This window comes from Manis javanica, chromosome 7, assembly GCF_040802235.1.
Source record: "Manis javanica isolate MJ-LG chromosome 7, MJ_LKY, whole genome shotgun sequence".
In the NCBI taxonomy this organism is placed as follows: Eukaryota; Metazoa; Chordata; class Mammalia; order Pholidota; family Manidae; genus Manis; species Manis javanica.
This window is the reverse complement of record NC_133162.1, coordinates 85,356,172-85,377,976: the sequence shown is the minus strand read 5'-3', so window position 1 is coordinate 85,377,976 and position 21,805 is coordinate 85,356,172. Positions and strand designations below refer to the sequence as shown.

Below are 21,805 nucleotides of genomic sequence, written 5' to 3'. Positions count from 1 at the left end.
ACCACAAAAGACCCTGAATAGCCAAAGCAATCCTGAGAAGGAAGAATAAACCAGGGGAATTACGCCCCCTGACATCAAGATCTACTACAAAGCCACAGAAATCAAGACAATTTGGTACTGGCACAAGAACAGACCCACAGACCAGTGGAACAGAATAGAGAATCCAGATATCAATCCAAGCATATATAGTCAATTAATATATGATAAAGGAGCAATGGATATACAATGGGGAAATAACAACCTCTTCAACAGCTTGTGTTGGCAAAACTGGATAGCTACATGTAAGAGAATGAAACTGGATTATTGTTTAACCCCATACACAAAAAGTAAACTCAAAATGGATCAAAGACCTGAATGTAAGTCATGAAACCATAAACCTCTTAGAAGACAACATAGGCAAAAATCTCTTGGACATAAACATGTTCTTCATGAACATATCTCCCTGGGTAAGGGAAACAAAAGCAAAAATGAACAAGTTGTACTATATCAATCTAAAAGGTTTCTGTAAAGCAAAGCACACCACCAGTAGAACAAAAAGACATCCTATAGTATGGGAGAATATATTCATAAATGACATATCTGATAAGGGGCTGACATCCAAAATATATAAAGAGCTCATGCATCTCAACAAACAAAAAGTAAATAATCCAATTAAAATATGGGCAGAGGATCTGAATAGACACTTCTCCAAAGAAGAAATTCAGATGGCCAACAGGCCATGAAAATATGCTCCACATCACTAATTATCAGAGAAATGCAAATTAAAACCACAATGAGATATCACCTCACACCAGTTAGGATGGCCACCATCCCAAAGACATCCCAAATGCTGGCGAGGATGTGAAGAAAGGAGAACCCTCCTACACTGCTGGTGGGAATGTTAATTAGTTCAACCATTGTGGAAAGCAGTGTGGAGGTTCCTCAAAACACTCAAAATAGAAATACCATTTGACCCAGGAATTCCACTCCTAGGAATTTACCCTAAGGATGCAGGAGCCCAGTTTGAAAAAGACTTATGCACCCCTATGTTTTTCACAGCACTATTTACAATAGCCAATGTAAGCAACCTAAGTGTCCATCAGTAGATGAATGGATAAAGAAGATGCAGTACATATATATAATGGAATATTATTCAGCCATAAGAAGAAAACAAATCCTACCATTTGCAATAACATGGATGGAGCTAGAGGATATTATGCTCAGTGAATTAAGCCAGATGGAGAAAGACAAGTATCAAATGATTTCACTCATCTGTGGAGTATAAGAACAAAGAAAAACTGAAGGAACAAAACAGCAGCAGACTCACAGAACCCAAGAATGGACTAACAGTTACCAAAGGGAAAGGGACTGGGGAGGATGGGTGAGATGGGAGGGATAAGGGGAATAAGAGACATTATGATTAGCATACATAACGTAGAGGGGGCATGGGGAAGGCAATATAGCACAGAGAAGACAAATACTGACTCTATAGCATCTTACTACGCTGATGGACAGTGACTGTAATGGGATATGTGGTGGGGACTTGTAATGGGGGATGTATAGTAAACATTATGTTGCTCATGTTAATTGTACATTAATCATACCAAAAAAAGGACATATGCACCCCTATGCTTATCACAGCACTATTTACAATAGCCAAGACATGGAAGCAATCTAAGTGTCTATCAGTAGACAAATGGATAAAGAAGATGTGGAATATTACTCAGCCATAAGAAGAAAACTTATCCTACCATTTGCAACAACATGGATGGAGCTAGAGGGTATTTTATTCAGTGATATAAGCCAGGTGAAGAAAGACAAGTGCCAAATGTTTTCCCTCATTTGTGCAATATAACAACAAAGCAAAACTGAAGGAAGAAAACAGCAGTGGACTCACAGACTCCGAGAAGGGAATAGTGGTTACCAAAGGGGAGCAATTTGGGAGAGTGGGTGGGGAGGGAGGGAGAAGGGATTTGAGGGGCACTACGATTGGCACACATGGTGTGTGTGGGGGTCACAGGGAAGACAGTTTAGCACAGAGAAGACAAGTAGTGACTTTGTGGCATCTTGCTACTCTGATGGACAGTGACTGTGGTGTGGTGTGTGGAGGGACTCAATAATATGGGTGAATGTATTTTCCACAATGTTGCTCATGTGAAACCTTCATAAGATTGTATATCAATGATACCTTAATTAAAAAATAATAATAAATTTAAAAAATAAATTGAGTGTCTTATTGGTAAAAAAAATGTACATAGACAACTGTCAAAGTGTCTGAAAAAAACTGCTCTATGGTGCCAAAGGACTCGTCTATTTATGTAACTTAACATAGGCACCATTAGGTCCAAGTTTTAGATAGCAAATCCAACAAACTGCTAAAATATAAGTAACTGTTGTAATAGAGTTGGCATGCTGAATGCAGACAGCAGTATTTTTATCTGGACTCAAAATGATAATCCTTTTAGTCAGTCTTCTAAATTCAAGTCCCACAGATATTCCCCCAGTTTCTGGGAAGTAAAGTCGTGAAATCTTATAGTTTCTTTTTTTTTTCTATTCCTACTCTGCAACTCTGCAAGCCCTCACCACATTGAGGCTATTTTGAGGTTGAAGCAGGATTCACTGCAAGCAACCACCGCTATTGCTACAGTTAGTGCGACCACCCTTAGTACCACCTCAGGCCAGGCCCTATTCTCTTCAAAGTATTAACTTATTTAATTCTCCCCAAAACATCACACAGTGCTGAGATGCCAAGAAGTTCAGCAAGTTGCCCCAAATCACACCACCGATCAGTGGTGATGCAGGATGATTTGCTTTCTCTCTAAGGAAGGCATGTCTTTGGCTGACAATGAGGGCTGGGGGTGAGGGCAGGGTCCTTCTCCTGAGCCTCCTGCCAGGGAGGAGAAATGAAGAGTGTTTGTGTGCGGACAGGCATTTGTACAATTCTGTCCGGCATTCTTTCATTTGATTATCTTATTTATGGGTGTTTTAAGTCTTTGTTCTGATCCGGACTAATAAAATCATAGCTCAAGTATGAGATGGAAAGGCTCTACTTAGCAGTTGTCAATGAAATGTTCTAAAGTAAAAATGACTGTTGACCCAGGTCCTATTAGAAAACAAAATTCTGAGCAGGGCTACAACTTGAAAGATTGTTAAATAGTTGAAGACTGGGAATTTCTATGACTTGGTGATAGTAAGAATATAAATTTTAATTCACGTTGCAGCAAAGTACTGGAAATGGGAGAGGGGGCTGACTTCAACATGTAGAACACGAAGGAGATCAAGAGTGGGCAAGTCCTGCTATACAGTGATTTTCACAATGGCCCTGGCCACTGTTCTGTAGCTCTGGATGGGCCAAGAAAGTCAACCACATATGCTTCTTCATCTTTTCAAAGTGATGTGAAAATATGCACAGATAAATACATCTGAAATATACCGAAATCTAATTTGCAGTCCACAAAAGAATACTTCAATTCATTGGGGACCTTTTCAGTTTGCTCTGGAAATATCACCCCTCCTCCCCCTTCAACACTTGCTGTTCTCTTTCCTCCACCCTGCCCCGATCCTCCAGTCTCCCAAAGCCCAGCTCAAATGCTACCTTTACCCTGAGGTGTAGCCAACATTATTAGCAGAGGCTAGAGCAATTGCTCTCATTTGAAGTCCAATGGCAGCTGTGGTCTCTAGCATTCATTTAGCACTCACCATTGGCTGCTCTGTATTAGGGGTATTCTCTTATGTGTGTGTGTATGTATTATAGCCTATCAAGACTCTAACATCCTAGAAGAGAGAACTACTTCCTCATCTAATAGCTCCCTGACAATTTATGACAATGCCTATACACACTTGCCAATTAACTTTTGTTGATTGATTTATTAATACTGTTTAAATTTTCAATTTGCTCTCAAGGGATATTCTGGATGGCCATCCTAGAATCAGTGATACTTATGGAAAGAGGAAATTATACACCCTAATTACTTTGCTTTTATTAAATTTGAAGTCTAGGCAAAAAGAGAAAAAAATCGTTTAATATTTTCTCGAAAGGACAAGATCAATGATAGAGGCACTTTTGAGAAAGCAACACTGAGCTTGTCTATTCTTGGACAGAGAAAAAGGAGAAGTCTGAAAAATATATATGTCAGCATAATGACACAAAGAGAAAAAACCATTAGCCAAGTGGGGTGAAGGACTGCATACATTCTGATTTTTAACATTATAAAATTGAGTTTCTGGCTAATTTTTTTCTCTGAAGGGCAAAAGAGTCTATTGTTATGATCTATTTTTAAGTGAAAAGATTTTTGCTCTCTTCTACTGAATTTAACTTAACCTTGAGTCTAGGGTTACAAGTTTGCTATAAGACTGTGTATTTCTTATGTGTTTATTAGAGGGAAATAGTTTTTAAATTCATTTGTTGTAGAAATTTAATTCACTCACCCAAAGTTTAACGTATACACCATCACTGTGATGATTAGCTTGTCATCTATGATTTTATATCTTTGCTCTATAACCTCACTGACTTATGTATATGTGGCATATGTTCATGGGAAGGAAGAACTAACACACTTCGTCTTGACATTCTCAGGCCTGCTTCAGAAAAATAATTTTGTTATTTTAATGGATTTACCTAAGTAAAACATGACTCTTGTGCTTCCAATATCCTGAATATTTCTCTTAGATGGCTTCAATATGGCATTTCTTGAAAAGGCAGTAAGAGAGAAATCGATCTTATATTAATAAAGGATAGTATAGCTTCTTCCAAAAAAGTCATCAGAGAGCCAAAATGTCTGAATGATTATCCTACGTATTGGTACCAATGCATGGAATCCTGTCAGCTCAAGGTTTTCTCTGAGGCTTTATTTTAAGTGACTAATGATGTTTTTTGTAATAAAGACTTTAGAGCTCCATGTGTTAAGAGGTTGCGTGAATTAAATTGTACTGGGTATTTGCATTTCCATGACACTAGCAAATGTACTGCCCCATGACGGGGTTTTTGGTTGGCTCGTCATGTTAATGAATGAGGAAACAGTTGGTGAGTAGTTCTATTTTGACCTGAAGGTGTTGGAATGAAAATATAATAAGATACTTTGTATTTTTAGCAATAGGATGAATTCATTAAGGATGAACCAGCTGGATATTGCTGTTTACAAAGACTCCTACAGAGGGGATGCTTGTTGTTTGTTTCTCGGATTTATATCTGTGACTCACGTGGGGGACTTTTTGCTCGACATTAGGTTTTCTGGCCTTTTCTGGGAACAGACACATCTCCCTTTTTTGAAGAGTAAAAGGAATAAAGCATAACCAAAGGAAAAGAGACCATTTTCCCCCTGACTTATTTCTTGAATATGAAACTTTCTTCTCTTTATCATACAAAATAGAAACACATGAAATGATCCAGAATCATTAATAAGTATAAGTGAGTTTATGTAATGAGAAATGTCACATGGAGAAAGATCTTTTTAAAATAACATACTGTGCTTGGCTGGTGTTCAATGTGCTAGACGTGTTCAGGAGACTCGAAGATTAAAACAACTGTTAAAACTCATGCCATAATTCTGACCCATTTCATTGCACATTAACTTTTGTAATGCAAACCTTAATGAGATCCTCCTAAAGGGATCAGAGAGTAATGTAACAGAACCAGTATGTTAGGATCCTCTTAACTCCTCTACCAACTTTCCTTCTCTGCTGCACTCCACCCAAGACCCTGGGGAAATCACCATGAGAACGACCACTGCGAGTGTCTGGACAGTGCAAAGCAAACATCATGGAGAGGAGGGGGCCGAGGCCATGGCAATGGTGGGTGCAGACTGGGAAAGGCTGATCGCACAGCTATGCCCATCACAGGTGGCTGGTGGAGGTGGTTTCATGTTGGCACTGACTGAGTTCCTCTCTTCTGTCAATCTGTACCGCAAGGCATTGGGTACCCCATAACATTGGGTTTCTGCAGTAGTAGCCTGGAACTCCAAGCTCAACACTTTTTCCCTTGGTTTGTTCAAAACCACATTGATTGATTCCATGTGGTTGCTCCCTTTTGCTTATTGGTGCTGCTTCTTCTCCAAGGGTCAGGTCTGTCATCCTGTAGAGCTCAGTGTGGCAGGTTTCTGTTCCTGACCCCATGTGTGTCACATCTCCACCCAGGATTAGAGTCCCTTCTGCCTTTGCACAGTCTTTGACCATTGGTTTCCATTCTCTGATTCCCTTCAAGGACTTTAAACTTCTCCTTAAGAAGGTGGTAACTAAAAGTTGTCTTTCCTTGGAAAAGTTAAGTAACTTGCCCAACATCACATTCTTATGAAATGGTGGACCTGAGTTTTATAGCAGCAAGTCTCACTCTGGGGCCTATGCCTTTTCCTTTTATGGGGTACCACCTCATTGTACTTTAGACTACCTTTCTTTTAAGGGAGTAGTGCAGAAGGAGGAGAAGTTACTTGATTCCAAATGTTAATGCCTCCTAGATCATACTACCATTGATTTAGATATAAATGCTTCTAATTTTTGCTTTCTATTCAGCTTTTATCAAACAGGAAAGTATTTTCTTTGAAATACATCAATCGGATCTTGCATCTTTAGTGTCCTAGTTACTTAAATTGGCTACACAAATGGGGGTTACAGGGTGTCTAATTCCAGAAACAAACCAGAAGTGGGCAAGTGAACACTGCCAGGATCCATTCTCTCTTCCCATTTTTCTCTTTAAACGTCTGTCTTCCCTTCATCTCTCATTGCAGTCCAGCCTTTTCTGCTTGCCAGTCCACAAGGCAGGACATGGACGCTCCAAGCTCCCAGGCTTCTATTGCTTCCTTCTAAAATCCACCTAGTCTGTGTAAGGTTGAAAGCACTGGGAGGAGGGGGGAGCACATCAGACACTGATGACGTGCCAAAATCCCGGCTGCTGACCCCTCCCAACCTGAAAAATGTGCCTTAGGCTAGCCAATCCTCGCACCGCTGTAAATCTAAGCTCTGCCTCCCCCTACCTTCTTTAAAACCTTGCTGCCTGTCTACTTTCGCATGACTTCCCCAGCCTGTGCCAGCCAGGTTGTGGAACGTCGCCTGGGGGCATTCAAATAAATTACCTGGCCCTTTGTTGCCTCTCTTTGTCTGCTTATTTTGGCTAGAATTTATCTTACATTTGGTGCCGAAATCCCGGGAAGGAGCGTGAGCACGGGGCCCCGACCGGCCACCGGCGGCCCCGCCCCCTTCTTCCCTGACCCAGGACCTCAGCCTGCTCTCTGCTGCATGGACTATTTTCTGGTGAGTCCCTCAGTTTCCCCCAGTCTGCTTCCTTTCCTAACTCCGTTTCACCTGGTCCATTAGAAATCATGTGTATGTCCAGGTCTGGGCATTCAGCCCATCCGTTGCAAGTATCTGGGATACCTGCCCCTGGCCCTGCGGTGTGGGAGACGTCCCTCACCCAGGCTCCCAGGCCATCTCCCCTGACTTGGTGCGCTTGGGACGCTGGGCACTCCTCTCAGTGGGATTAGTTGGGAAGTGGCGCAGACATGGGGAACCAGCCCTCAGAAGCGGAGGCTCAGACCCCTCTGTGGTGTCTCATTTCTAATTTGGATACTCTATATTTGTGCCGGGAAGTTCGCAAATGGAAGCTAATCTTTCTTTGCTCTGAGGCCGGGCCTCAGTATCCCTTGGACAATAAATCTCGCTGGCCCCCTGAGAGAACTTTTGATTTTGGCCTCCTCACAGACTTAACTAATTATTGCCACTAGAGCGGAGAGTAGAGTGAAATCCCATATGTGCAGGTTTTTTGGACTTTGCACTCCCATCCAGACCTTTATGTTAACTGTTCAGTGACTCAGGTTTCTCCTGGCCCGATCTCCAGTTAAAGATTGTCAGCCTCTTACTCTGCCCAGTCCTTCCTTCTCAGATCCATCAGAAAACCTCAGTCACCCGCCTCCCTCAGCTCGCAATCCCCTCCCCCTCTCTCCACCACCATCTTTAAGTCCTTTGTCTTCACACGTGTCGCTGCCATCTTAAAGTCCTGCATTCTCAACCATGCCGTTGTCCTGCTCTCCTCTTCCGGTGGCTGCACCACCCCTCCCCCTCTCCTTCCGCCTTCACTGCCCTCTTCCCTGACAAGAACATGCTCCTCCTGCCCTCTAGTTCCAGAAGCCACAAACAAGAAGTTGAAGAAAAACAAAGCAGTTAGATATCAGTAACTCATCAGTTTGTCTATCTGTGTATATGTTTTTATATAAAAAGTGGTACTGACTGTAGCAGTTGTGTCTCAATTTGTATGTTTGTGTGTCTAGGTGTGTAAATGAGAAATATTTTCCTACCTCTGGACGGTATTAATAAAAATTGATTTAAAAACAAGCGCTTGTGAAAATTAGGCATTCTAAAACTTCCAGGAAATCTGATAAAAAATGTTAAGCATTAATGGTAATTTGAATTTGGCTGAAGCAGGCATGTCCTTGTTATCAGCTGCCTAAGTTTACCTAATGTCATTTAAGTTGATGTTATCTGCTAAATCTTTTAAAAATAAATGCCTAAAAGCTTGGCTTTGTCTAATATTCAGTAAAGGTCTTCTAAATAACCTAGCATAGTTAAAAATAAGTAAATAAATAAGTGTAGCAAATAAATCCCAGTATCAAGTACACAGCAAAGCTAAATTTTGTTTTCAGTTAAAAAGACAAAGTTTTCTTAACTGTTAATCTGCTCTTAATATTAAAAGATTGCAATGAGTTCTCTAATTGTTTTATCAAAGCAGTTTCTCAAGCTTAAAGTCTCAATGAGTTGTCAGAATATTTAAGAAAATGAGATCTTAATATTAAAAGGACTAAAAGCTAAAGTTTGCTAACAACTGTATAACCTTCTTTATTTGCCTTTAAGGTATTTTGTTGTCATTCTGGTTAAATAGATAAGTATTGCTTCATAGCAACCTATAATCCTATTTAAGCAAGTGCCTTAAAACTTTAACAGCTTCCCAAAATCAAATTCAAAAAAGTGTTTTTACCTCTAGTTCACTCTAATATTTTCCAAAGGGCCCCTAGGACATGTCAGAAGAATTTCTTCTCATTGAGGAAAACATTTGGCTAATTTAGCTTATTTACCGGCTTAATTGCCTAGAAGGCACTGTCACAGAGAATGATGCTAAACTTTGTTACTGAATGTTTTGTGTTACAGAAATATCCAAATTTCCTTATGACAACTGTCTTACAGTAAGCTTTCATCAAATCTTTAACCATTGTCATTTGTAAGTCTTTTGTCATTTATACTCAGTTTTATTACTCCTAAACTAGTAAAAAACTAGATTTCAGCAGAACAAGTATTAGTTACATAAGATTAAGTAAACTAAAGAAAATGATTTTGTGACTTTTTGTTTCAAATATTGTTGATAAAATATTTTAAGCTTTTTCTCTTAAGCTGACAACAGTTTAGTAAATGACTGTCTTTATAAGCAGAATTGAAACTTTATCTTTCTACCTGATCCCTCCAGAATTTAAAAACTCTCAGTGACTATTTTTATATTTCATGGCAGTATATTTATTTGCACAAGTTCAATAAGAGTCTACTTTCCTTGTAAGAGGACCAATGAAAAACACTAGTTATATTACCAAAGCTTTGACTGGAACATCATACCTCAGAGACACGTGTGTAAACTCAGATATGAACAGACAACTTTAAGAAAGTAAGATTGACTTTATAGAGCCAACAAAGCCCCTTGGAAGAACTAGCCTGGTGCCTTGCTTACAGAGTTCCCAGCAGCCTTACCAGGTGAGTAAAGAAGGTCACTTCCTGGCACGTGCAGGAACCTCAAGAATGTCTTGGGAACCTCAAGAAGAGAAGAATTCACCCAAATCTACAGGTACTGCAGGCACAACCTGATGGCAAGTCTTACTTGGCTTTCTGGCCTTGACCTTTAAATGTTCAATCTGAAATTCCTTACAAAAAGTTCCAGCAAAGCACATTTAAAAGAGCCTGTGTAATCAATTGCTCTTCTTGCTGCACTTATCAAATAATAAAGCCAAGTGTTAATTATTTTCTTAATCTAGCTTCTAATAAAAATAAGGGTGACTTTAGAGAAAAGTATTGTTTCAATAATGCAGTCTTATCTATACTAAATCCTAATACTAGTCATTGAGATGTAAACTCAATCCAGAATTTTAATTTCCCCATAATACCTGGTTATAATTCTCAATTAAACTCTTCATATTTCTAGTTCTTATATTCAGCCATACATTCTTAATCTCATCAAATTTGTCCTTCCAGAATAAAAGCACCAACTTTCTGAAGCCCTCTCAACTGACCAGTGATAGAGACCTACCTACACTCTTTACTGCGCCCCTTCTCAGCATGAAGCAGCCAGAGTGATCGTCACCCCTTTTCCCTGGCAGCAGCTAGAGTCTCTATCTGTAGAGAAGAAAATGAGACAGAAACCATAAGCTAGATGAAGTGAAGTGAAAGCCTCTAAAAAAATCAGGGTGAGATATTTGCAGTCAGAGCAATATACATGCTACATGCTACGAAACTCCCCCCACGACGCCCCTTGTAAGCCAGAAGTAGCCAGATCAAGTCGTTGCCCATTATGACCAAAAGGCTGAAATGTAAGGTTGAAGGCACTGGGGGGAGGGGTGAATACGTCAGACACTGATGACGTACCGAAGTCCCCGGCTGCTGACCCCTCCCAACCTGAAAAATGTGCCTTAGGCTAGCCAATCCTCGTGCCGCTGTAAATCTAAGATCTGCCTCCCCCTACCTTCTTTAAAAACTCGCTGCCTGTCTATTTTTGTGTGACTTCCCCGGCCTGTGACAGCCAGGTTGTGGAACCTCGCCTGGGGGCATTCAAATAAATTACCTGGCCCTTTGTTGCCTCTCTTTGCCTGCTTATTTCAGCTAGAATTTATCTTACAGTCTGTGAGGAGAATATCTTGGTAATCATTCCAAATCCTCAGCACAGGGACTTTGATTGGCTCAGCATGGTCAGGTGTTAACGGGTCAGATTCTGGGTGGGGGCAAGGCCAAGTTCTCCACATGTGGCTGCTCCCTCAGCAAACTTGTGAAAAGGAAGTTTTCTGAGAAGGGTTGAAGGTTAGGAGTGGCAGTGGCATGAACAGACAACCCAGGAGGTATCTACCTCATGCAGATTTCACTGAAACTCAAAGGTGAAATAATTTTTTGGCCCCATCTCTTCCTGAACCCATTGACTTAGGCTTAGCTCTATTAGTTCACAGAATAAGCAATGGCTATTTGCTAGCAGGATCAGAAGCCACTTCCTCTGACAGCATTAAGTAATACTTGTAACAACCAAAAAGGACAGTGAGCTTTATTAGGTTTCCTTAAATGCAAGATGTCTGTCTCATTCCATTAGTTCCACAGCTCCTAGAGCAATCCCTGACACCTAGTAAACATTCATTAAGTATTAACTGCTAATTTTAATTTTTGAAGAAGGTCCAAAATGGATAGTATTGAACATTACTGAAGTGGGAGTACTAAAATGGGTGCTGGCCCCTCAATCTTCTCAGCCCTTAGAGACCAAGGCCCATTACAGAGCTCCCAGCTGACAGCACTCCATGCAACTTGGTATTAGAAAGCACCATTTTATCAGGAAAAGAAATTGAAACAAGACAAGCATTTAAAAGAGCAAGATTGTATAAACCATGGTGCATGTTAAAGTTAGTTTAAAATATTTAATTAGTATTAGTTTAAACATTAGTTATGTTTTTACTAATATATTGGTTAAATATTAGTAATATTACTTTAAATATTAATTTAAAGTATTTTGTGTCTTTTTGCACATTAACTCAAGTAAGTCATCAAAATTTCCCAATAAAAGTCCATCACGTAGAGCAGGATGAGGACCCCTCAGGAGAGCTTTGCTCTTCAAGCCTATTGCTGTAATGCCCTTGCCTCCACCCACCTCTGCTCTGTGGTTGGTATGGATTTTGATCAAAGACTGGATTAGAAACAATGGCACCTTCTGCCCTGTACCCCTCAGGGATGCTGATCTCACCTTCCCTAGATCCAGGTGTCCCCTGTCTCCATTCCAGGTGAGACAAACTGCAGCTCTGTCTGAGCAGTGAGCTCTGCTGAAGTAAAAAGTCTACTAGGATCTTGTCCTTTATACATGGAGGAAGCCACACCAACTGATAGGTTTAGGGAGACCTCTGCACTCACCTCAGGGCCACATGATCTCCTGGTGGTGTTTCCTAAAGCACGCAGGAGCCTCTGAGGCCCATCCCTAATGTACAAGTCTGTGCTTTTGGAAAGGAGGCAAATTAATGCCTGGCTTTCACACAAGTACAGCACTGGAGGTCCATGTGGTGCCCCAGAAAGTAAGTGTTGTTGACAATTGTTGGAAACCCCCAAGTGACAAGACTGAGTGCCAAGCACAGGCTGAGTGCCTCCAGGGTAGCTTCCCTAGTGGGCTGGTCAGCCCCAGAGTTCCCAGGTCAGTTTGAGTAATTGAGTCTAGTCCTCATTTGGCTGCAAGCCCAGCTTGTCCACACCACCAACCAGCACCATTTGTCCACCCCGCGGAGAACTGAGCAATGTCCACAGCAATGGGTAGGGGAGACATCCATAGGTGTTGACAGATGTTTTGTGCAGGAGGTGCGGGGGCTGGGGCCATCTCCTGCTGTGGCCAGGGGCCTTCTCCATCAGGTTAAAAGGAATGGCAATCAAATCATGGTCAGACCTATCTGGCAGAGGATGGCAGACCCATCACCAGCTGAGTTTAAGGGGCTTTCCAGAGTTTAGGAAAGCCATACCAAGACATTTCCCTTTGTGAGGAAGGCTTTGGGGGCAGTTCTGAAAGATAAAGTTTATTGATATCACTCCCTCTCCCATATCTCTTGGCATCAAGGATGTTTCCTCCCAGCTGATGTCCTCAGCCCTGTACCTGGGTGTTGCTCTCTTCACCAACCACAAAACCAGAGGGTAGCTATAATTTCACCTTTTCTAACCACCCTCCACTCCACCCGTACCTTTTGTCTTGAGTGGCCATGTGCAACAAGGACAAAACCATCTTTTAAAAATTTACGGAGATCTCTGCTCCCCTACTTTGGCTCACATGGGTCACGGTAGAACGACTTTGTGGACAGTGCACTTAGACAAGTGGTCGTTTATCTTCAGAAAGGCGGGAACTATGGGAGAATCAGGAACCAAGAGAGCAAGAACTACTGGGCCATCAGGAAAACGGACCATCAACCCTTTTTCATTTTCATCCTTGGGTTGAAGTCTCAAGGTCCAGTTTCCCAGAAGAATTTTAATTTTGGCCTAGTCTCACTCAGTTGCCTATCCTGGGCCAGAAAGACTCAGTTGGGAGTTCTACTAAGATCACTTGTAATTGAGATGGATAGAGTCTCAGAGGAAGAGGAAAATGGCATGGTCAGACAAACCTAACAAATGTCCATTACAGGAGGAGGCACTTTCTGTCCTGGTTCTGTGTTAGCACCCTGACAGTTAAGGAAAAATTATGATACTTGTTAAAGATTGTATTCAAGGGGGTTCCTTACAGTGGGGTTTTGTAGTATCAGAGAGAGATCCAGGTCAACACCAAATAATGGAAAAATGGAGATTTACAGCCGAAGAGCAGGGCAGGTGTCAGTGGATGGAATATTAAGAGGAAACATCAGGGATAAGGGGGGATGGATTCTAGCTAAACTAACTGGACAAGATTATTGCTGTAGACAAATCAGGCAGTGAAATATCAAGGGTGGGGCATGAGGAGTTTGATTAGATATCAAGGATAGGAAATTTCCAATGAAATGAGTCAGCCAGATTCTTGCTAAAACCAGACTAAATGGATAGAGCCCCTGGACTAAAGGACAGAGCCCAAGATCAGGGCATAGGCAGGAGTCCTCAGAGGAACCTGACTCAGGTGTGATCAAGGGGTCTTTGTCATGCAAGACTCATCCTGTTTTTTGCATCAGACATTTTACTAATTCTTTAGTCAAACATGCAGTAAGAAACATTAAAACAACATTAATATCAACTAAATGTAAGCACTCTGGCAGAGATGGGGCAGTGTAAGAATCCGCCTTCATCAGGTTTAGAATGCATGATTCCATGACTGAGTTACTGTCACCACTTGACTTAATTATTGAAAGTAAGGTGTAGCACAGCCCACATCTTTTGTGTGGACTTTCTAGACTTGCATTGTCTAAATACTGTGGCCAGTAGCCACATGTGGCTATTGACCACTTGAAATGTGACTAGTTCAAACTGAGCTGTGCTGTAATTGCAAAATACGCACTGCCTTTCAAAGACTTAGTATGACTGAAAGTCAGACAGTACTGCAACTGCAAGATTGCAAACATTGCAAATAACCTAGAGCTGATGGCAGTGGACCAGATGGAGAGGTCAAGCTGAAAGTCCATGACATCAGAGAGAACAGGGTGGAGACATGCTTACCATCCTGAGCACATGGGTTGCAGTCAGCCAGGATGACTTTCTTTGCAATTCTGCATATAGACAATATGGACAATATCTATGCCTCAGATTGTTAAATGAAAATTATCAAAATGTTTGATTTTTCCATAGGTTAATTTATGTCTGAACTGTATTTACACTTACCCAACCCCATTAAGTATATCCTTTCATGGCTTAGCTTCTCAGTTTTTCTGTTTGGCTCCTCCATTCTTGAAATCCCAGTACAAATCCCACTTCTTGCCTGAGGACCATGAACTACCTACCTCATTATCAAAGGCCAAAGTGATTCATTCAAAGTAGCTTAATTTTGAGTAGCTACAGTGCGCTGGGCACTGTCCTAGGGGCCAGTGACACAGCAGCAAAACAGCAAAGATCTTTCTCTCTTGGAGCCCAGATGGTATTATCTATATTAATAGACAATTCTATCTTAAGATATTGCAGGAGATGGTCTTGGAGGTGGGTCTCTTGAAAATTCCTTGGAGGACTAGTTCAGCCTTCTGAGTCAGGAACTTTTCTGAAGAAGGCAGTAAGCAGAAATGTGACAGAAGTGGCACTTTTGCATTAAGAAAAAGGATTACAATGCCTTAAACACACATAGGCTATTTGGTTGTCAAAGTCCACAGGGCTGCCAATGGTTTGTGGCCAGCTAATGGAACCCATCTAGGAAATCCCTCTGGTTAATGGCTCTCCTTAGTGGAGGTTTGACAATCTTTGTATCATGGAAAGGTAAGTGCCTGGTACAATTTTTAAAATTTGTATAATTACTTATACAAATTTAAAAAATTGTACCAGGCACTTACCTTTCCATGATACAAAGATATTGTTGCTTTCATTTATTTTAACTGGTATATTTGTATAATTACTTATACAAATTTTAAAAATTGTACCAGGCACTTACCTTTCCATGATACAAAGATATTGTTGCTTTCATTTATTTTAACTGGTGGTTTCTGACTTAGGAATCAGCTAATGAACACAGTGTCAAGGCAATGGAATAAAAATGTAACAATTTCTTTATACTTCTGAGAGTACTTTGACTTGTGAGTAATGAGCCAGCAGGGTTCTGGTAACTACTTTTACTTATATGACATAATAGAGATATTAAAAGGTGGGCTGAGGAGGCTCATGATTTATTTACTAAATTACATCTTGACTTAGCTATAAATTAATATTTGTGCTTGTAGATGAGATTTCTAATATTTACTTTTTCCTTTCTTTGGAGAAAGTCCACAAGATTCAAAAGTAACTAGAATGAATCCACTGTTTTTTCTTAAATGTTTATGGAGCTGTAAAACTCATTTTCTTTACTAGACAGGATTAGATATGTTTGTGATGCAGTTAGTGATTTGCATTGCTGAAAAAGGTTACATAATGAGAAATGGTTGCCAACAAACAGAAAGAAGAAATGCCCTGCCTCTTCTTCCACCATTCAAGGCAGAGGCAGCCTTAGGAGCTCACTGAGGACTCTGCAGCGCTTTGACAGAACAGACACTTCCAACCCAAGAAGCGCTGGACTGTGTTGCCCAGTGTCTGCAGAAGACAGAATGGGGATGGGACAGTGAAGAGAATAAGGGCTTTCAGGTCATGGGAGTGCAGCCATGTCTATTTTTATTTCTATTTTTGCCTCAGCACTATAAACCCAGGTCAAAGCACAGTGCCAGTAGAGGAAGTTCTTCAAAACTGATAACTGTTGCTCTTTATATTAGTGAAGTGCCCTCCACAGGGGCCCCGCGTCACAGCTGCCCCGTTTCTTCTCACTGTGCTGCCACAAGGACCAGGGGGCTTAATACAACAAAGAATCACACTATTAGATTGAACACTATTAGATTAACAGGGCCCAGATTACATCGGCCACGTTGCACCGGAGGGCTCAGCAGTGGGCAGGCATCTCAGTCTCTTACGGTGAGGATAGCTTCTCGAGTCTCCCTTTTCAACTCTTTAACCCTGGGTCTGGAGTTCAGCACCAGTGCTCCATTTATCATCATATTGACTTCCTTAATATTACAGAAAAAAATCTCATCAGAAACAAAAGAAAACATTATTTATCTCCCTTGTTTAAAATTTAATGCACTCTCATACACATATTTACAAAATCAAAATGGTATCTCCCACTCTAATTGCTCAACAAAGGCATTCTCTCCACCTGCTGCTGCTCCATCGCCACACCACTCCCTGCTCTATGCCCAACCATTCTCTGTGATGATGTAGAACCAGTGGTGGCACCTTCTGCCCTCCCTCCTAATGTCTGCCATCAGCACACTCTTCCCCCCACCTCACTCCTGGGAGCTGGCTGGCATCCCCCTGATGGTCTGTTTCTCTGGGGTTTTCCACTCTTCTCAAAAAGGAAGTGGACCATTATTTCTCAGCAGTTGTCAGGCATCATATAGATTGTGATGGTCAGACCAATTAAGAGACTGGTAACCAACAGACCTGTGTCTGGTTGTGGCTAAAACAAACGAACTCTGGGGCTGAGGACACATGACACCGCCATATGGGGTAGAATACAGATGGTTAACGAACTCACATCTGGTTAGCAGCAGAACAAAGGAGACATATCAGATCTCCTGTCTCCTGGGGCAGTAATCTTTATTTTACATGACAGCACGGTACTTTTCGGGTTTTGGGAGTGCTGCTTTTCAACTCCAAATTCCTGATTCCATGCAGTAAATTAGGTTGTGATAGATATTCACTTCAGAATCACCACTACCTGGAAGCAATGGCTGGCAGATAGAAAAGACTGTAACTGACCATGTTCTGGGTTTTCTCTGCCAAAGACTCAATCATCTGTCGAAGATGTGGGACTTCCCTTTAGCCTCCAGTACTAACATCCTACTTCGACTTGAAAGGTACGTTTTTTACAGCGGCTCACCTTGCACTTCCAACATCAGAGTGTGACTACTCTAGAATTCACTCCATCGTTTTTCTCCTATACTGATTGTTATGGACTGAAGTGTGTCCCTCAAAAGGTATATGATAAGTCCTAATCCCCAATGTGACTGTATTTAGAGATAAGGCCTCTACAGAAGTAATAAAGATTAAATGAGGTCACAGGGATGGGGCCCTAATCTGATAGGACTGGTGTCTCTCTAAGAAGTGGAGGAGACACCAGAGCTCTCTCCCTGTATCTTCGCCCTCTGAGTGCCACACAATAGGCCATGTGAGAATACGGCAAAAGGACAGCTGTCTAAGAGCCAAGAAGAGAGGCCTCACCAGATCCAACCCTGCTGGCACTTTGGTCTTGGACTTCTCGGATTCAGCACTCTGAGAAAATAGATTTCTGGTTTAAGATACCTAGTCTGTGGTATTTTGTTACATTTGCCTGAGCAGACAAATAAAACCTCTGCAAATACCACTTCTCAGGAAGCAGATATGGGATCCCTGCTTCCAGCTGCAAGTGGAGTATGTGAGCTTGGGTAAGAGAAACAAGCAAAATATGGATGATTATCAGATTGAGGAGTGGGGGGCCTCCAGGTAGCACCAGACTACAAATCTTGCTTCTTCCCATTTTCATTTAAAAATAAATAAATAAACCCTACAGCGCCCTTCTCTTCATTCTGCTGCAAAGAGAGCAAAAAAAACAGAGAATCTTAGGTACAAAAAAATGAGTATGACATCACACGAGCAATAACAAACATTTCAGCAAAACCAAACTATGGAAAGCAGAACAATGTTAACATACTATTTTTCTTTTTTAACAATTTGCACCTGAAGAAACTTTTTAAAAAAGTGATCAGGATATTAAAATCACTATAATTAAAATAATCATAGGGATACTCAAGAATATCACATCAATCATAAAGTGAGAGCTGGCAGTTGTGAAAAGAACCAGAGGTCTTGGAAATAAAGTCACTAAAATAAGAAACCTTTCAAGGCATGCGCTGATGACAGAATGGGCTAACGACCAAATTTGAGAGAGGGAATATCAAAGGCATTTCTTGAGGGAATCCTCGCAGAAGGAATAAAAGGATAAAAGCTACGAATGACAGGTAAGAATTACGAAGGACAGATGTAAAGTTTCAGCACAGGTCAACACATACCAATGATTTGGCTGTCTTTCCTGTTCATCTTCTTGGCCAAAATTAAACCACCTTAACGGTTGGGTTTTTTCCCAGAGTTACTGTTGGCTTCCAGCTCTAGGCGGTTCTGGGCCCAGGGCTTCCCCTTCCAGCATCGGTAACTTCCTGGGCCTCAGACACGCTCCCCAGTTAGCTGAGGACCACCAGCAGCTTCAACGCAACCACTCCCCACAGCCCTGCACCTCCCCCGCCAATACTCTGGCACACGCTGTCCATGGGTCGCCCGGCCGACGCGAGACTGCTGGACGGTGAGCGACTCCACGGATCAGAGGAACAGACACCAGCCCGGCAACAGGAAAGCTCCCCAGCTCCTGGAAGCCCCACGGAGACGCGAGCCGCTAGGCGCCAAGACCTCCTTTGTGTCACGGCCCCACCCCTTCGCCGAGGCCCGCACCCACCGACACGCCCCGGGCGCGCGGCCTTGTGGGAGCTGTGGTCCTGCGCCGCTGCGGAGGCGTCCGCGGCCGGAAGGCGGGGCCGGCGGCCGAGGGAACCCGGGAACTACAGTTGCGGAGGCCACTCCGCCTCTCCGGGCGTCGGGCTCCACGGCGGCCAATGGGGCAGGACTACACGGGCCTCCAAAACAGGAGGAGGGGCGGTGGGGGGAGGGGCGGGCAGGCCTGCGTTGTTCACTTCTGTCTTTACGAAGAGCGTTTCTGCCAAGACCTTGCACAGCGCCCAGCTCCCAAGATTTGGATCGGACTTTTTGAAAATAGAGCTCTCCCCCTCCCATTCGTCTTTAGTCTCTCACCTGCAGGCTCTTAAAATTACATCTGGACTTGTAGGATTCTGGGATAAATGGGCTGTTTTCAGAATCTTGGCACCCCGCGTAGTCTGCCGCAAACACAAAGACCTGACCCACCGGCAATCTGCCTTGCTCAGCTACTGCCAGCGAGGGTGCGACACCTACACCTGTGTGGGCGGTGGGCCCACCCATTCGCCTGCCCTTGATAAAATTCCTAAATGAACACATTTCAAGTTTAGACTGTGGCAAATTATTTCAGTCCCAAGTGCTGGTTGCCTACTGTTTTCTGTTGATTGGATGGTATTCTTTTTTTAAAAAGATCCCAGAAGTTTTTCCTGTGTCAGCACAATAAGTTGATTTTAATCAGACTGCAGAGGAGGAAAAAACTTTCCTTCTACCCAACTAAGTTCTCCATTTCTGGGGGCCTTGGATTAAATTGACAAAAGACGGTAAGAAGCCTGTGATAAGAAAAAATTCTGAAATGTCTTAAATTAAGTGACATAAGGGTGGGAGAATGAGGGAAAGACAGGGGAAGGTCATCAGTCAAGAGCTGCAGGCCACAGCTGACCAGAAATTCTATATTCCTGGATGAAGTCATTTCAACAATTATCTAGAAGGTCCCCAGATCCACTGAATGCCCCTTGCGGATGACCAGCATCTGACCATCATCAGCAACCAATCCATGAGCCTCCTCTACGAACTAACCACCTATTCCAGGATTTTCCCCTCTTTGCATTAGCCCACCTTCCTTATCTGTAAGCCAATGTGAATTTGAAGAACTCTTTCCTTGAAACCTCTCATAACTGCTCCGTTTCTTGAGTCTGGCAGACAAGTTATTTCTGTTAACTCGCCTTCCGGCTGGTGAAGCAGAAATTTCCTGTCCCAGGACTCAGCCCTATTTCTGGCACCTGTAAAGGCTCAAAAAAAAAAATCCTTTTATATTCAGAGATTTCTCAGTCTTGAGAGTTCTTTTTTGTTTGGTCACCTGGGAACTTCACAATGAAATGGTACTCAAGTTGGGGGCCAAATGATTGCAGATATACCCTCTTAAGCTAACCACAGGAAAAGAGGTTTGGGGCTTCTGGGAGGGAAGGCAAGTTAGAGGAAGGTGAGGGAAAGAAATGGTGAGGAAACAAAGGTTGTCTTGTTATGCAAATGTGAAATAAAACGAAATTTTTATGGTTCCCCGTCGTGGTCCCACAGACAAGGAAAGCTATATAAAGCTGTAGAGGTCCAAAGTCAGCCAGGCCAACTCATGCTGTGCTGTGGAGATGCCATGCCCCACAGCCATTCTCACCTGTGTCAGCAGATTGCCACAGTTCTTCATCCACGACTGAGAAAAGAAACACTTTTGAATGTTCAGAGATGAAACTGAGCCAAGTCCTGGTTCTCACCTTCTTGATAGAATTATTTAGGAGAATGAGTAGCAATCCTAAACCTTGCCTCCTCTTACACATAAACAGCACCAGAATGTGGGTTGTGTGGATTCAATCATCACAGTGAAGAATCTCAGATGTTCTAAGAATCTTAGAACATAAGAGTTGTCTCCGGGACATCTCTTTTGCTGGTACTAAGGTACCTTTACAAATGGACACTTCCTTTCTAGATGTAAATTTCCTTTTCAAAAGTGGAAATTTATACTCTATTTTAGTCAGGTCAGGATAGGTAAAGAAATTTCCTGCATCTGCTGGTTCTCAGTTGCCTTTAGTTTGAAATAGTCTATATGCCAAACGCATAGTTTGGGGTGGCATACTCTGACACCCTTCAAGACATTGAAAGAACAGCTGGCAGGCTGTTGTGGTAGAGGTTCACAGAGAAGGCGGTCAGTATTCATGGTACTAGGAGCAGTGAGTTTACATAAAGTATGCACGTCACCACCAGTCCTTAATGTGCCTTATCACAGAACTCTTCACAATATGTTCAAAGCCCAGATGTTACTTCCTACCTACATAGACCTGGGGGCTGTTTCAGCTCTGTGCAGCTCTGTGACCTAGGGCCAACTGCTCATCTCTCGGCCTCCCCTATCTCTTCTGTATCTGCACACTGCACACAGTTATGTTAGATGGCAGTAAAAACCATTCTCACTCTGAGACTGTGGAACTACTGTGTCCCCAGTGTGGGTGAGACACTTGCTGACACAGACATCTTGTACTAAGAAATTAGATGAAGGTTAGTGTTTAAAATGGAGACTTTTTTTGTAAAGTTATTAAATGTGTAATAATACTTTTAGTGACTGTTAAATGAGATGGAATCTTTTCATCATTTGGTTCTCTGCCTTTTACCCAGAGAGCAAGCACCAGATAATCCCGCTTTTGGTGTTGCTTAGCAAAATGACAGGCTATTTCCCTTGGAACTCATTAGTTCTATTTGTAGCTGAAGATAGTTTTCCTCCTGCTCTCTGCATTGTGAGGCTTAAAGATTCTAAGACACTAAGTAATCCTCTTTTACGAGGCTGTTCTTTTTCGTTTGAAGACTAACGCTCATTTAGATATTTAAAAACCTAGACACAGCACCATTTATTCCTATCATGCGCTGACCTCCAGTGCCAAGCAACTTTTGCAACATCTACCCAGGAAACAAATCCTGGATTGTGCACAAATGACTCAATGTTAAAGTACCCTGAGAAACC

General features: G+C 42.2%; 2 long non-coding RNA genes across 2 annotated transcripts; one reads left to right on the top strand and one right to left on the bottom strand.

Moving 5' to 3' along the window:
• The first annotated feature begins 5,632 nt into the window (after window positions 1-5,632).
• LOC108399213 (uncharacterized) lies at window positions 5,633-10,790 on the top strand. Its single transcript, XR_005058307.2, has 2 exons — window positions 5,633-7,221; window positions 10,195-10,790. It is a non-coding gene; the product is annotated as an uncharacterized lncRNA (long non-coding RNA).
• Window positions 10,791-15,946: 5,156 nt separating this feature from the next.
• Window positions 15,947-18,823, bottom strand: LOC118970385 (uncharacterized). Its single transcript, XR_012133308.1, has 2 exons — window positions 18,393-18,823; window positions 15,947-16,349 (listed from the first exon to the last, which is right to left on the bottom strand). It is a non-coding gene; the product is annotated as an uncharacterized lncRNA (long non-coding RNA).
• Between the last annotated feature and the right edge of the window lie 2,982 nt (window positions 18,824-21,805).